Below are 14152 nucleotides of genomic sequence, written 5' to 3'. Positions count from 1 at the left end.
GAAGGAGAAGAAGACAAGAAAGAAGAAAAGAAGACAGAAGAAGAAAGAAGAAGAAAGAGAAGAAGAAGAAAGACGAAGAAGAAAAGACAGAGAAGAAGAAGAGAACGAAGAAGAAGAAGAAGCAGAAGAAGAAGAAGAAGAAGAAAAGAGAGAAGAAGAAGAAGAAGAAGAAGAAGAAGAGCAGAAAAGAAGAAGAAGAAGAAGAAGACGAAGAAGAAGCAGAAGAAGAAGAAAAGAGAAAGAAAAAAAGAAAGGAAGAAGAAGAAGAAAAGAAGAAGACGAAGAGAAGAAGAGAAGAAGAAGAAGAAGAAAGAAGAAGAAGAAGAAGAAGACGAAAAGAAGAGAAGAAGAAGAAGAAGAAGAAGAAGAAGAGAAGAAGAAGAAGAAAAGAAGAAGAAGAAGAAGAAGAAGAAAAGAAGAAGAAGAAGAGAGAAGAAGAAAAGAAGAAGAAGCAAGAAGAAGAAGAAGAAGAAGAGAAAGAAGAAGAAGAAGAAGAAGAAGAAGAAGAAGAGAGAAGAAGAAGAAGAAGAAGAAGAAGAAGAAGAAGAAGAAAGAAAAAGAAAGAAGAAGAAGAAGAAGGAAGAAGAAGAAGAAGAAGAGAAGAGAAGAAGAAGAAGAAGAAGAAGAAAAGAAGAAGAAAGAAGAGAAGGACAAAGACGAGAAGAAGAAGAAGAAGAAGAAGAAGAAGGAAGAAGAAAAAGAAGAAGAAGAAAAGAAGAAGAAGAAGAAGAAGAAGAAGAAGAAGAAGAAGAAGAAGAAGAAGAAGAAGAAGAAGAAGAAGAAGAAGAAGAAGAAGAAGAAGAAGGAAGAAGAAGGGAAGAAGAAGAAGAAAGAAGAAGAAGAAGAAGAAGAAGAAGAAAGAAGAAGAAGAAGAAAGAAGAAGAAGAAGAAGAAGAAGAAGAAGAAGAAGAAGAAGAAGAAGAAGAAGAAGAAGATATTTTGTATATATTATTTATCTTTGTTAAAATTGCTATTTTGGTAATATTTTTCTATGTAGAATTATCATATTTTGCAGTACTTTCCTAGGATGATAGCTAAGAAATGCCTTCGACGATATCAAAAGGAGATAAAATTAGTTGATGTTGAAGCTGGTAAGACCTTCAAATGTGCCGTTCACACGTAAAAATAAGTCTAACATATATGAGAAGTATATGGCGCAAGGATGATATGAATATGTTGCAAGGAAAAAAGTACGCGGTGGAGATGCGTTAGTTTTAAAAATGGGAAGTTTTTCCCCTTACCTATATGCTACATTGAAGAGAGAGATTGATAGATTTGGTGTTTTTTTTAGGAAGTAGTCTTTGACATGTTGGGATCTATTATGTTTTTATGTTTACAAAAGACAAGTGAATAGAATCTTTTATGGATATATAATTCAATTTATTTTGCAGATGATTTGGGTGTTTTTTTTGCTAAAAGTATGACTTTATGTATGACAATTAGTATTAGTCAGTATTTATGAATGTAGTACAGTTATGGAAATTTTAGCATCGTATTATATATTATTGAGTTTATATATTCAGTTACTTCAGTTAGACATGCAGTGATATATTCATAATTCAAAGGTGTGATTTATTCATCATGCAAAAACTGAAATAATATGTAGTATGATAATTTGGTAACATAATGCATTTTGTAAAGTCTGAGTCATCTGGACTATGCAGTATGTAGAATGCAGAGTTTGAAATATTATGCAGATGCGTTAATATTAAATATTATACAGTTTGGAATGATGAGTATAAAGGTTCATTTTGTTGGTATAAATTCACTAATAAGGTTGAATTTTCTTGTGTATATTTTCTAATAAGCCTTTGTAAAAAAAATTGAGACTGTTAAATTATATCAGTGATATAAAACTGAATTGTTTAAGACATCCAATTGATTAAAAACTGATGTGCTTAATATATTACAGTATAAGAAAATGTATTGAAGTATAAAACGCTTCACCAAGTTATGAAAAATGAAATAATTGCTTGCATTGAACATCTATATAGTAGAGGTAAATCGGATATGCCATTAACTTATTAATGCATAAATTTGTCACAGATAAGATTGTATTCTTGCATATTATGAGTATAATACAAAACATATTCCGATGCAATAATGTGATTAATGAGAGAGTTTATTTGATACAATGATGTGTTGGAAAATATTACAATTGAATGACATCGCAACTATTTACTATTTGGTACAACATTGCAAGTATCAAAATAAATCTTCACCATAATTGCTGAATTTGTTTCCCAATATTCTCAAGCAAAGTGACATGGTACGTATTCCAATGATTTACCTTGTCATTACTTCTGCACATGAAATCTAACACAATACACAACAAATTAACCATCATATATAGAAAGGTGATGCTTGACATATAGTGATTATGTTAGTCAAAGTATCAAACTGAGACCCATTGAAAATCAGATTGTCAATGACTTCTTTCTCTATCAAGCTTTGTAGATCAAAACTCATATGTTAAACATAGTTCTTTTTATTTTTCTATTTAGCATAACATTTACTACTATGATTCAATGAAATGGAAATATTTCTCTATTTACAGTGTATCTTCAAAGGGGATGGCGGAAATCATGGAAATAAGTTGTGGGACTAACACGGAGGTGAATCAACCACAACCTCGAAATGCATGTGACATTGCTGATATGTTTCCTGAAATAAACAAGGCTGGAGATAATACATTGGATGGGCAAGGACATCAGCATAACGACGTTGAAAACATTGATCAACAGGTAAATATAGTACATGATAATCCAACCCAACAAACCGTGAATGTCGCAGAATTAGCATCTGATTTGTTATGGGAGAAAAGGATCACAAAGGCCTCGAAGGATTGAAAAAATGGCATGGTGATTTCTAAACCCAGTGTATCTTTCATGGAATTTCCTCTTGACATACTAATCATTTTTTGTGATTTATTGGCCTTAATATTATAAATTGACAAAACCTTTTAAGTATGTAGCATTTTTCAACTGACATTGTTAGGAGGGGACTCCATGTGGACCAGACTGAACACATCCTGGTGAACGAAGAACCCATGAGATTCTGGGACTGTGACATTTTAAAGGCCAACAAACCAAACATAGAGAAATACCTTTCCTCTAGTTGGTATGAGTATGTTGCATCAAATAAATTTAAGGTTGGCGATATTCTGCATTTTCACTACCGATATCATCCATAGATGTTGTACGTGAGGATTATCAAACTATCTTGAAGGATGAACTTCTGATGAAATGAATGATGGCTTACACCACTTTGTCTGTGTTTTGGATAAATATAAAAGTTTAGGTTAGTACTTTTTGAAATATGGTGTGTTATGGTTGTGTTATTTTGACTCTAAAAGTTTATGTTAATAGTTTTTGGAAAATTGTGTGTTGTGTGTTGTGGTTGTGTTTGTGTCTTTTTAAGTATAACTTTAAGTTAATGTTTGTGTTTCCCGATTATGTAATATAAGTATCGTGAATGAAAGATTGTTGTGTGATGTCTTCTTTTTTAAATCAAGTTATTGATAATTAAGTCCATTTAATTGCAAATAGTCATCATTATTATAAAAATATTAATATATGGTGTTATCAACCAAAATACAATTGACCGCATGATTTGTGCAATAAGAAAATTGCACTGATTTTAAAAGAGTACCAATTAATAACTATGAAAAATAAAAAATACTTAATTATTATAAAATTATCAAAGTCTGTAGCTAATTTCCAATTCCATTCATCCTATTGAATATGTGTTTAGAACGAGCCCAATGTAATTTGCAGAAGTTTCTTCATTTCATGATCAAATAAATCCACTTGAATGACCTATCAGAACAGACAACACAAACAGAATTTATTGGGTTCATCCAAATTAATGATGTCAATCGTTAACATATACAAATTAAACAGTAAAAGACTCTAACCATAATGATCGTTATAAAGAGTGGAAGAGTTTACATCCATGGTAAAATGAATTTTGTAACTTACACTTTATACGTTTTCAAACACTTCTTTGAAAACAACATTGGTCGTGGACTGCAATGCTTGATTTTCTCTGTCGTGGATTAGTATTTTGAGACCCTTTTTGATTTTTACTTTGGATATTGCAACATACAGTTGACCATGGCTAAAAACACTATGTGGCAAATATAATAAAACATAGTCCAAAGATTGACCATGAGCTTTGTTAATTGTCATGGCATATGATACAGTAATTGGAAACTGTCTTCTAGTTAGCTTAAACAACCATGAAGACTGTGTGGGAGAAATTTCCATTCTTGGAATATAAATTAAACCCCCGATATTCTTTCCAGATATAATCTTCGTCTTTATCACATGACTCGCCAATCTTGTAACAATAAGTCTTGTTCCATTACAAAGTCCCTCTGACTGATCAATATTTTTTATAAGCATTATCAATGTGCCAATTTTCAATTTAATTCTATGATTAGGAAGACTTGAGGTTATAAGTGTGTTAAGAAACTTTGTCGTCAAAACGTCGAAAGCTTCATTTCCATCTATATCATAATTGTCCACTGTATCTGAGCTGAGATACTCATTTTCTTCTCCTATGTTATAGAATAACAAAGGTTAATACAACTGTATATCATATAAACGATATGTACATATCTATAAAAGTATGAAGCATGTAAAGATATTAAAACCTGGTATCAAACCTAAAACATAATAGTTCCTGCTAAAATTGCTCGACACTATAAGAAATCTTCCTTATGGTAGTTTTGTTCAAAGTTAGGATATGTGTGTTGAACTACGGATTGGATGGGATCGTTAAAATGAGTGACTAAGAATTATGAGGGTATGGAAATGTCTACATAGCCATCATTAGGTTCAACCAATTTTCCATCTCTAACTTTCAATATCAAATGTCAAAACTGTTCCAATTCATAATCACTTGATTTCGTGCTGGATTTTTGAACTCTCATGTTCTTCGTAAGCCTTAGAACCTTGCAATGATCCTATATGTATGAAGAATTAAGAGCGGCATGAATTATATCAGAACAGCTAACCCCGGCTACAACTGGAAGAATTTGCCGAAAATCACTACTGAAAACAACAACCTTTCCTCCAAATATTTTATTTGAAAATTTTGATTCAGTCATAATATCTTTGAGTGTTTTATCCAATGTTAGAAGCTCAACACGGTCACTTTTTTGTTATATGCCACATGTAGATGATTTCAAGGTTGATATTGGAATTTTGAACATTGAATGTATTGTTCGACCTCCGGGAAGCAATAACGATGTTATTCCGCATGAAGCAACTGTCAAGCAAATCTGCTTTTGCGAACATGTAAGACGCTAAAATCTGCCACATATATTTCTTCCTGGTCCCTCCATACCCATATAAAAAAAAGCTCAACTCTTTGATTCTCCACAGCATTGATGATTGATCTAAACACATCTCTTTCCTCATCTAAATTTATCTATATTTATGACAATGTTATTTTAATACTATTATATCAATGTATAATATCTTTTTATTATTTAATACATAAATATAAATCAAAATATTGGACAAAAACTCAACAAATTTAAGTAAAGATTGATATTATTAAAGGCATGTGTCAAATTTATAATACATGTTAGACATTGGTATAGATTATTAATTTCAGAATGTTGCTCGGCTAAATCATAGTCACGTTGTTTGTATATGAGCTTGTACCCCAACTATTCAAGCACATATCCTATTAGTTTAGGCAATCCAAAATAGTACGATAAATTTCTACGATTCTTTTGAAGATTATTTTCAATTTCAATCAATGTTAAGTTTGTAATTTTTTCATTAGATAAACTCAATCCTGTAAACTATATCGATTACAATTTTCATAATATATCTACATATAATAGCATAATTAGACTATTAAATTCATTAATGCATATCTACACTCAACAAACACTTGCAAGGAACAGTGATTAAATACCAACTTATTAAATTTTCGTAGTACTTAATAAATCAGTAATATGAATAAAAAGATTAAATACCCAATGTAAGTATACTCAGTATGATCATAATCCTTTGTATCTAAAATGATTAAATACGCAATGTCAGTATACTCACTATTCATTCATATTACGTATTATTTATTTATTAAGTACTACGACAATTTAATAAGTGCGTATTTTACTCTAAGTCCTATGATTAAACATATATCACAAACACACAAGTACCACATATTGCATAAAAGTTAAAATCACAATTCATTACATTCACAATTTTAGTTGTTCATAAAACTTCACGTTATCCAACAAAACTATAATTAGCTCATAGTAAGCATAGCTACAACTAAGAATTGAAAATTCAAATGTCACAATCTTTTAAAACATGAGACGTTTAGTGTAGTGACTCATATCGTCATTTTGGCAGAGGCATAATTGGATACGAGAAAGGAAAAATACAGGTGAATGTAGTCTATGATTCGTCCTCAATGACAAAAAAAAATGCTTTATGATATAGAATAGTGACACCTGCTAGCTAGGGAAGAAATATATAAGCTAATATGTGTTGTATATGTATCTCTACTGTAACCATCAGAATCATAGGATTATTACATCAATGTGAACTCAGACGACCGTCGTGAGATAATGAAAATCCATATCATCATATGGCATATACTATCCAATCTAGTATCATTGTACTAAAAAAAATAGGAAAGAAAAAAATGCTACATGAAAATAGAAAATCTGAATGCAATCCAAAAGAATTGCAATGCGTTCAGATGAAACATTTTGTACAAGAGTGTGCCTTGAAACCCGATTTCATCGATGTTCTTATGCTAGAAGGAGAGCGAGATAATTTGCAATATAACCGATGTGGAACTCAATAGGGATACATTTTATTATACTATTAAGCCTTCGTCTTAATATAACTGTTTAGTTACGCTTTTGAATCTACAATCATGCACACATCACAAACAGAATATATATATATATATACTACAGAAACAGCATGTTAGGTTATAGCAGAAACACCAAATGAATAACACACAATAAATAACGAATGAATTCGGAGAATAACTTGATCAATGGATTATGTAAAATGGGACAAAAAAGAGGACTCCTCGTGTGTGTCTCGTTTTACATGATCCATTGATCTAGATTCAATCACTCGTTTCACCCACTCACCTTCTTCAATTACCTACTTACGCATCCAATTATGATGAAAAATTGAATCTGAAGCAGTGTTCTTCTGGTAGATCGAGATCTGGTCTTGTTGGTGGTTGATGTGGCGAAGATTCAGAGATCTGAATCGGTTTTGTTTGATAGGTTTAGTTTAGGTTTTCAAGCGCCGATAACTATAACAGAGATCTGAATCGGTTTTGTTTAGGTTTTCACAAGCGCGGATAACTATAAAGAGAATGTGGGTGCAATTTATAGCGATGGTGTATTTTTTTCATCACAATTTCTAACCGCTCGATTAATCCAACAGCTTACATTTCTGCTATCGACATCATACTGCTATTTATTGGCTTTTAATTTCATTTATCATTCATTATTAATTAGTTTTATATCATCTGTTTTAAATTAGACTTAGTATACTGCCTGATTCTAAATTTATAAAATAAATCAATTTATATTTAAAGTTAATTATAGTTTTCTTCTCTTACTTTACGTTATTCATAGAAATATTAAAAAATAAAGTAAAAAATAAAAACCAAAATTGTAATTAAATTCAATATTAATTTAAGAAAATGAAAACATGATAGTTTATAGTTTGATTTTACTTTAGGTTTTTTTATTTGAATTGAACGGTACTGAAATATACCAACAACTAAGAGATTGCTTGGCCTCACTTTTTTTCTACTTCTCTACATTTTTAAGGAGAAGACATGGCAAACAATATTAAAATTCAGTTCTTAATAAAAAAAAGCTTTTTTTCAAATGAAAAATAATTAATGAAATGAGCTTTTAGAAAAAGGTGTTGATATCAATTTAAAATTAACTTATACGGTGGTTAATATTTTGGTCCATGTATCAAAACTTCCAACTACATTTTTTTTTCATATTCTTAATATTATTTTTCTTATTTTATACTTTATATAAAGACCATGTGAGCAAACAATGTTACCCAATTATGCTCCCGCCACTCTATTCCTTTGCGCCGAAACTTCATTCTGCAAGTGTGAGGTATCATTCATCTTGTTCCACCAATATTTGCTTATATATATTTATTTATTTTAGAAGTAATTTATATTCAGGAGTGTATTAATTGTTTTTTGTTAAGCATAACTTATTAGTGTAGGTTAGTATCTTAATTTATTTGCCATTATTATTTGTTTAAATAAATAAGTGCAGTTGTCAATAAAGTAGTAATGTGTAATCATTTACGATAATTGTATGAAGAGTACTGAAAGTTTGTTATTTCAATTCTCTCTCTTCTCTTATCTTCATCTTTTTCATCTTATGCACCAACAATTGGTATCAGAGTCTAGTTCAGATCCACAGGGAAACACGAGTGAATGATGAGGTGTTGTGTGATTGATTTCGTTTCTTGAATTCATGTTGAATTTTTCATCGGAATCGTAAGAAAATCACATTTGTTGATTCTGCGGGAGATCTGAGTGAATTGCACAAGGTTGAAGATAAATGAAAACGGTAATTTGAGTAGTAAGCTTCCAGTGCTCGATGGCAAGAACTGGACTCGGTGGATGATTCAGATGCGTGTGTTGTTTGACGCTCAAGATGTTCTTGATCTCGTCAACAACGGTTACATTCTGATTGCACTTCTGGCAAATGCAACGGATGCATATAGGAATGATCAGTGTGATCTGAGGAAGAAGAATCAGAAGGCGTTGTTCTACATCCATCAATGTGTGGATGCGAACATGTTTGAGAAAATTGTTGATTCGACGACGGCGAAGACTGCATGGGATACACGGGTATGGTGCTACAGCGGTGATACATCAGTGAAGAGGGTGAAACTTCAGTCTCTGCGTAAGAAGTGTGAGAATCTCAACATGAAAAATAATAAGAAGGTACCTGACTACATCTCTAGAGTGGTTCTGATCATAAATGACATGAAGTTGTGTGGAGAAACTCTCTCTGAAGAAAAGATCATTGAGAAGGTACTTAGATCTCTTACTCCTCAGTTTTATTATATTGTTGTAGCAATTGAACATTCTAAGGATCTTAACACCATGAGAATTGAAGAGCTAGAAAGCAGTCTAAAGGAACAAGAATTGCATCTGACTGAGAGAAACTCTAAAATTGAGATAGAGCAGCAGGCTCTGAAAGCATCTCCTGGTAAGAAATATCATAAGCAGTCTTGGTCAAAAGCCGGAAAGAAATTTAATGGTGTTCAGAAGTCAGAAACCTCAATTTCTGAAACGCAGAAGAGTGCTCATAAGGGGAAGAAGAAGTATGACAAGAGGAAAGTCCAATGTTACTGTTGTAAGAAGTTTGGCCACTTTGTTGTTGATTGTTGGTCAAACAAGGAAAGAAAGTCAGAAGAAGCAAACATAGCCAAAGGAGATTTTGATGGTGAATTTGTCCTATTAATGGCTTTTGAGTCTGATAGTGCGTTTGTGGAAGACTGGTGGTACATGGACACTGGTTATTCAAATCACCTTACTGAAAATAAGAAATGGTTGGTTGAGTTTGACTCTGGTAAGAGGACCAAGATCAGATGTGTTGATGATAAGTATATGAATGTTGAAGGAATGGGAAATGTGAGAGTAGTTTTGAATAATGGTAAAATTGCATTGATTTAGGGCGTGTGGTATGTTCCTGGCATGAAAAGCAACCTGATTAGTGTAGGTTAATTAATTGAGAAAGGATTTTCAGTTACCATGAAGGAAAATATTTTGAAGTTGTATGATTGTAATCAGAAGTTGATTATGAAGTCAGAACAGAGAATGAATAGAACATTCAAAATGAATATTAAAACTGCAGACTCTGAACGCCTTAGTGCAACAAGTGTTGTGAAGGAAAGGGAGATGTGACACAAAAGATTTGGTCATATGAACTTCAGAAGCTTAGGGCATCTGAATTCAAAGAAGTTGGTACATGGAATTCCTACAATTAAGAAGCCAAAGAAGTCATGCAATGTGTGCATGAGAGGGAAGCAACCAAGACAGCCATCTGCATTTGAAATGCCTCCAAGAGCAAAGCATGCTCTGGGTGTGGTGCATTCTGATATGTGTGGACCATTTATAATACCTTCACTTTAAGGGAATAAATACTTTATGTCATTTGTTGATGAGTTCACAAGGATGATGTGGGTATCCCTTATAAAGTTCAAACACGAGGTGTTTGCTGAATTTAAGAAATTCAAAATCAAGGTTGAGAATAAGAGTGGTCAGAAGATGAAAGTTAACAAAATTGATGGTGGAGGTGAGTAGAACTCTACATAGTTCATAAAGTTATATGAGGAGAATGGAATTAAGCATGAGGTGTCTTCTCCATACACTCCTCAACACAATGGTATTGCTAAAAGAAGAAACCAAACTTTGCTTGATATGACAAGGAACATGTCGAAGGAGAAAAAGTTGCCTCACACCTTGTGGGGAGAAGCTGTTGCCACTGCAGCATATGTGCTCAACAGGTGTCCAACCAAAAAAGATAAAGTAAATTGTTCCTTTAGGGATGTGGACTGGAGATACGCAAAGTGTGAGCCATCTAAAGGTGTTTGGTTCTATTTGTTACAAATATATTCTAGATGCTAAGAGAAGGAAGTTGGATGACAGAAGTAGAGTTATGTTGCTTGTAGGGTACCATACTATAGGTGGTTATAAGCTCTACTGTCCAGTCACTAACAAGGTTGAATTTAGCAGAGATGTCATTGTGAAAGAATCATAAGTGTGGGATTGGAACAAGTCTCAATCTAACTCTGGTGAGTTAACTGTTGGTGTAAGCCCTAGAGGCCAATACTTTTGGTACTTGTATCGAATTATTTATTAATAATAAAAGGCATTTTCTTTATTATGGTTGATTAATAAAGTCCCTAGAATAGATAGTCCGTTTAATGTATTAAGTGTGACTTAATCATGAGAACACATTAAACATAAGGGTATTGTTCTTAAAGTATCCGTAGTTGAGCTTTAATGTGAAGTGGGATAACATTAAAGCATTAAGACTATTATGTTTGTAGACTGATGATCACATCTCATGGATTATGGATAAAGAGTTATCAAGTCTTAAACATAGGTATGAATATTAGGAGTAATATTTATACCGGATTGACCCGCTATGAGAATACTATATAGAAAGTTATGCAAAGTGTCATAAGTTATTCTCATGGTGATAATAGTGTATACCACTCTTCGACCTGAAACCACTATGGATCCTAGATGTAGAGTCGAGTGCTTTGTTGCTGATCCAACGTTGTCCGTAACTGGATAACCATAAAGACAGTTGATGGGTACTCCACGAAGCATGCTGAGGGACATGAGTGTCCTAGATGGAATTTGTCAATCCTGCGTAACAGGATAAGTGTCTATGGGCCCAATATTGAACTGGACAAGGGTGACACGGTCTATACCTTGTGTTCAATATAGACATAAGGGCAAAGGGGTAATTATACACATAATTATTATCACAGGAGGTTTTGTCAGATCACATGACATTTTCGTGACTTGGGTAGCAGTGATGTGTTGCTAGATACCGCTCATTGTTTATTATGTTAAATGCGTGATTTAATATAATTGCCAACGCCGCAAAAACCTATAGGGTCACACACAAAGGACGGATTGATGAGAGATAGAATAACTAAGGAACACCGTAAGGTACGGTGCACTTAAGTGGGAGACGAAATATGGTAAGGTACCAAATACTTAAGTGATTTTGGGCACATTATAAGATATAGGCCAAAATACACTTAAGTGGGCTTTTTTAGCTTGAAGCCCACACAAGTGGTTCTATAAATAGAACCCCTTGGGTAGAAGCATTGTCACTCCAATCCACTCAGACAGAAATTCAAGTAGAGACTTGGAATTTTATTTCCCTCTTTCTCTCACTCAAAGCCTTCATTCATAACAGCTAGCACTGCGATTGAAGGAATTCGTTCGTGTGGACTGAGTAGAGACGTTGTCATCGTTCAACGTTCGTGATCGCCCCGTGGATCTGTATCAAAGGTTTTGATCATTATCAGAGATCTGCACCAAAGGTTTGAATCGCCACAAGAGGTAACGATTCTATCACTGATCATGCCCATTCGTAAGGATCACTAAATGGAGAAATTTTTAAATTCCGCTGCGCCTTGGATGGCTATTCTCCAACAGTGGTATCAGAGTCTGGTTACGAAACCATGAATCTGATAACTATTTTTGTTCTGTAATAATATGATTAAAGACAGAATGAATCAAAGGTTAAATTGAGATCGATCAAGTTACATATATGTGATATATGTAATCCTGATGCAAAATACATTATATATGATATAGTGTTCTCGTTTCGTTCATTCAAACCCTCGATGATTGTTTTCCTTTGAGCGATCAATGGTCGTTTGCTTCTTGATCCGACATTAGTATGGTGAAGCAATGACGTGTTGATCAATCATACTGAATTAACAATCGAGATGTGTTTGACGGTCTAAAATTGGTGCATCAGGGTTAGTGACGGCACAAGGGTTGTGTTGTCAGAGAGTTATGCGATTGGGGTTTGACTGCACAAGAGTTGTGCGTTCTAAACACTTTTCCGAATAGTGTTAACCGGTTAACGAGAAACTGAACACAGCCTTCTAAACATTTTTGGAACAGTGTTAACCGGTTAACGCATATGGTTAACCGGTTAACGGAATGCGAAATAATTTTTTTTTGAGATTTTCAAACAGTGTTAACCGGTTAATGCATTTGGTTAACCGGTTAACGCAAGGCGGAAAACAGTTTTCCAAGACATTTTCAAATAGTGTTAACCGGTTAACGCATATGGTTAACCGGTTAACGCAAGGCAGAAAAGAATTTTCTAAAAGGTTAACGCAAGGAAAAATTCACCCGTTCGGCTAGAAAAAGTGCTTTGAAGTATCAAGTGTTGATACGAAAAACGACGTCAATTTTAAATGAATTGTTCATTAAAATTTTCGAGCAAGGGCGCTGCCCCCTTGACCCCTGTCCGCTGAACGGTCAGCGGAACCACCGTCCGCTGACCGGGCAGCGGAACACCCGTTCCCGCTGTCCGGGCAGCGGACCCCCGGCTAACTCTGCGTAGTGTGATCGATCGTCGAAATTTAATTTGATTTTAATTAATTAAAGGAATTAATAATAATAATAAAGTGTTTATTATTGTCTTGTGGTGATCGGTTATGGCCTTAGTTTTCCTTTGTTTTATTTTGGGTTTTTAAAATACGACCTGCGTGTCGTGCCTCTCTCTTAATCTCCCAAATGTAACTTCTTTTCTCATCTCACTCCCTCGTATGTAAAACGAGTTTCTTTCATGTAATGTAATGATATGAAGAAAGCAAAGAAGTCAGTGCCAAAGGAGGACAACCTTGAAGATCTTGCTTGGAGAAGCTTAGATCGTTGTAGGTTAGCTTAGGTTCTCTCATTGGCTTGGGAGAACAATTGCGCTAGGGGCCATAACTGTTTCATTATGTATGTATGTATGTTGATGCATGTGAATGTATGTTGATGCATGTGAGAGACGGTTTATATGATAAACAAGTCGGTGAGATCAAAAAAATTGCAATTCCCTCAAATTAAATATTAAGTTTATGCTTTCCAAGTTTTAACACTCATCAAGACTAGTAATGGATAATGTAGGTTTCGCCTACGCGAGGTGCATGATCTATATATTAGTAAGGTGCGATGGGATAATTGTAATATCCAACTGTTAAAACAATGGGTCAAACTTAACTAAACAAATTATGAGAATATTATATATGTTTGCTTTCCAAGTTTTAGCACTCATCAAGACTGGTATCGAATAATGTAGGTTTCGCCTACGCGAGGTGCATGTTTTGTATTAGTTAAGGTGCGATGGGATAATTGTAATATCCAACTGCTAAAACGATGAGTCAAACTTGATTATAATTTTCTTATATATATGTTTAGAAGCAAGAGTTGAGAATAATCCATATGATGGATTGGAATAAGGAGTTATTCACCCAACTGAAATTTTCGAGAGTTGTATGAGATACAATTGGAAGGAGTTCCTACCTAAATAACCTAGTTTTGTGTAATCCGCCTACGCGGACTTAGAACGAAGTGA

At 33.7% G+C, this 14152-nt stretch overlaps 1 long non-coding RNA gene and 1 other non-coding gene across 2 annotated transcripts; both read right to left on the bottom strand.

Moving 5' to 3' along the window:
- Positions 1-4976: 4976 nt before the first annotated feature.
- Positions 4977-7349, bottom strand: LOC127128821 (uncharacterized). The gene is made up of 2 exons (XR_007806043.1): positions 7136-7349; positions 4977-5436 (listed from the first exon to the last, which is right to left on the bottom strand). It is a non-coding gene; the product is annotated as an uncharacterized LOC127128821 (long non-coding RNA).
- LOC127134241 (small nucleolar RNA Z161/Z228) lies at positions 6537-6622 on the bottom strand. The gene has a single exon (XR_007807994.1). It is a non-coding gene; the product is annotated as a small nucleolar RNA Z161/Z228 (small nucleolar RNA).
- Positions 7350-14152: the final 6803 nt, after the last annotated feature.

Source organism: Lathyrus oleraceus, chromosome 3, assembly GCF_024323335.1.
Source record: "Lathyrus oleraceus cultivar Zhongwan6 chromosome 3, CAAS_Psat_ZW6_1.0, whole genome shotgun sequence".
Taxonomy (NCBI): Eukaryota; Viridiplantae; Streptophyta; class Magnoliopsida; order Fabales; family Fabaceae; genus Lathyrus; species Lathyrus oleraceus.
Note: the sequence above shows the minus strand (reverse complement) of the source record. Positions and strands in the feature narration are given on the sequence as shown.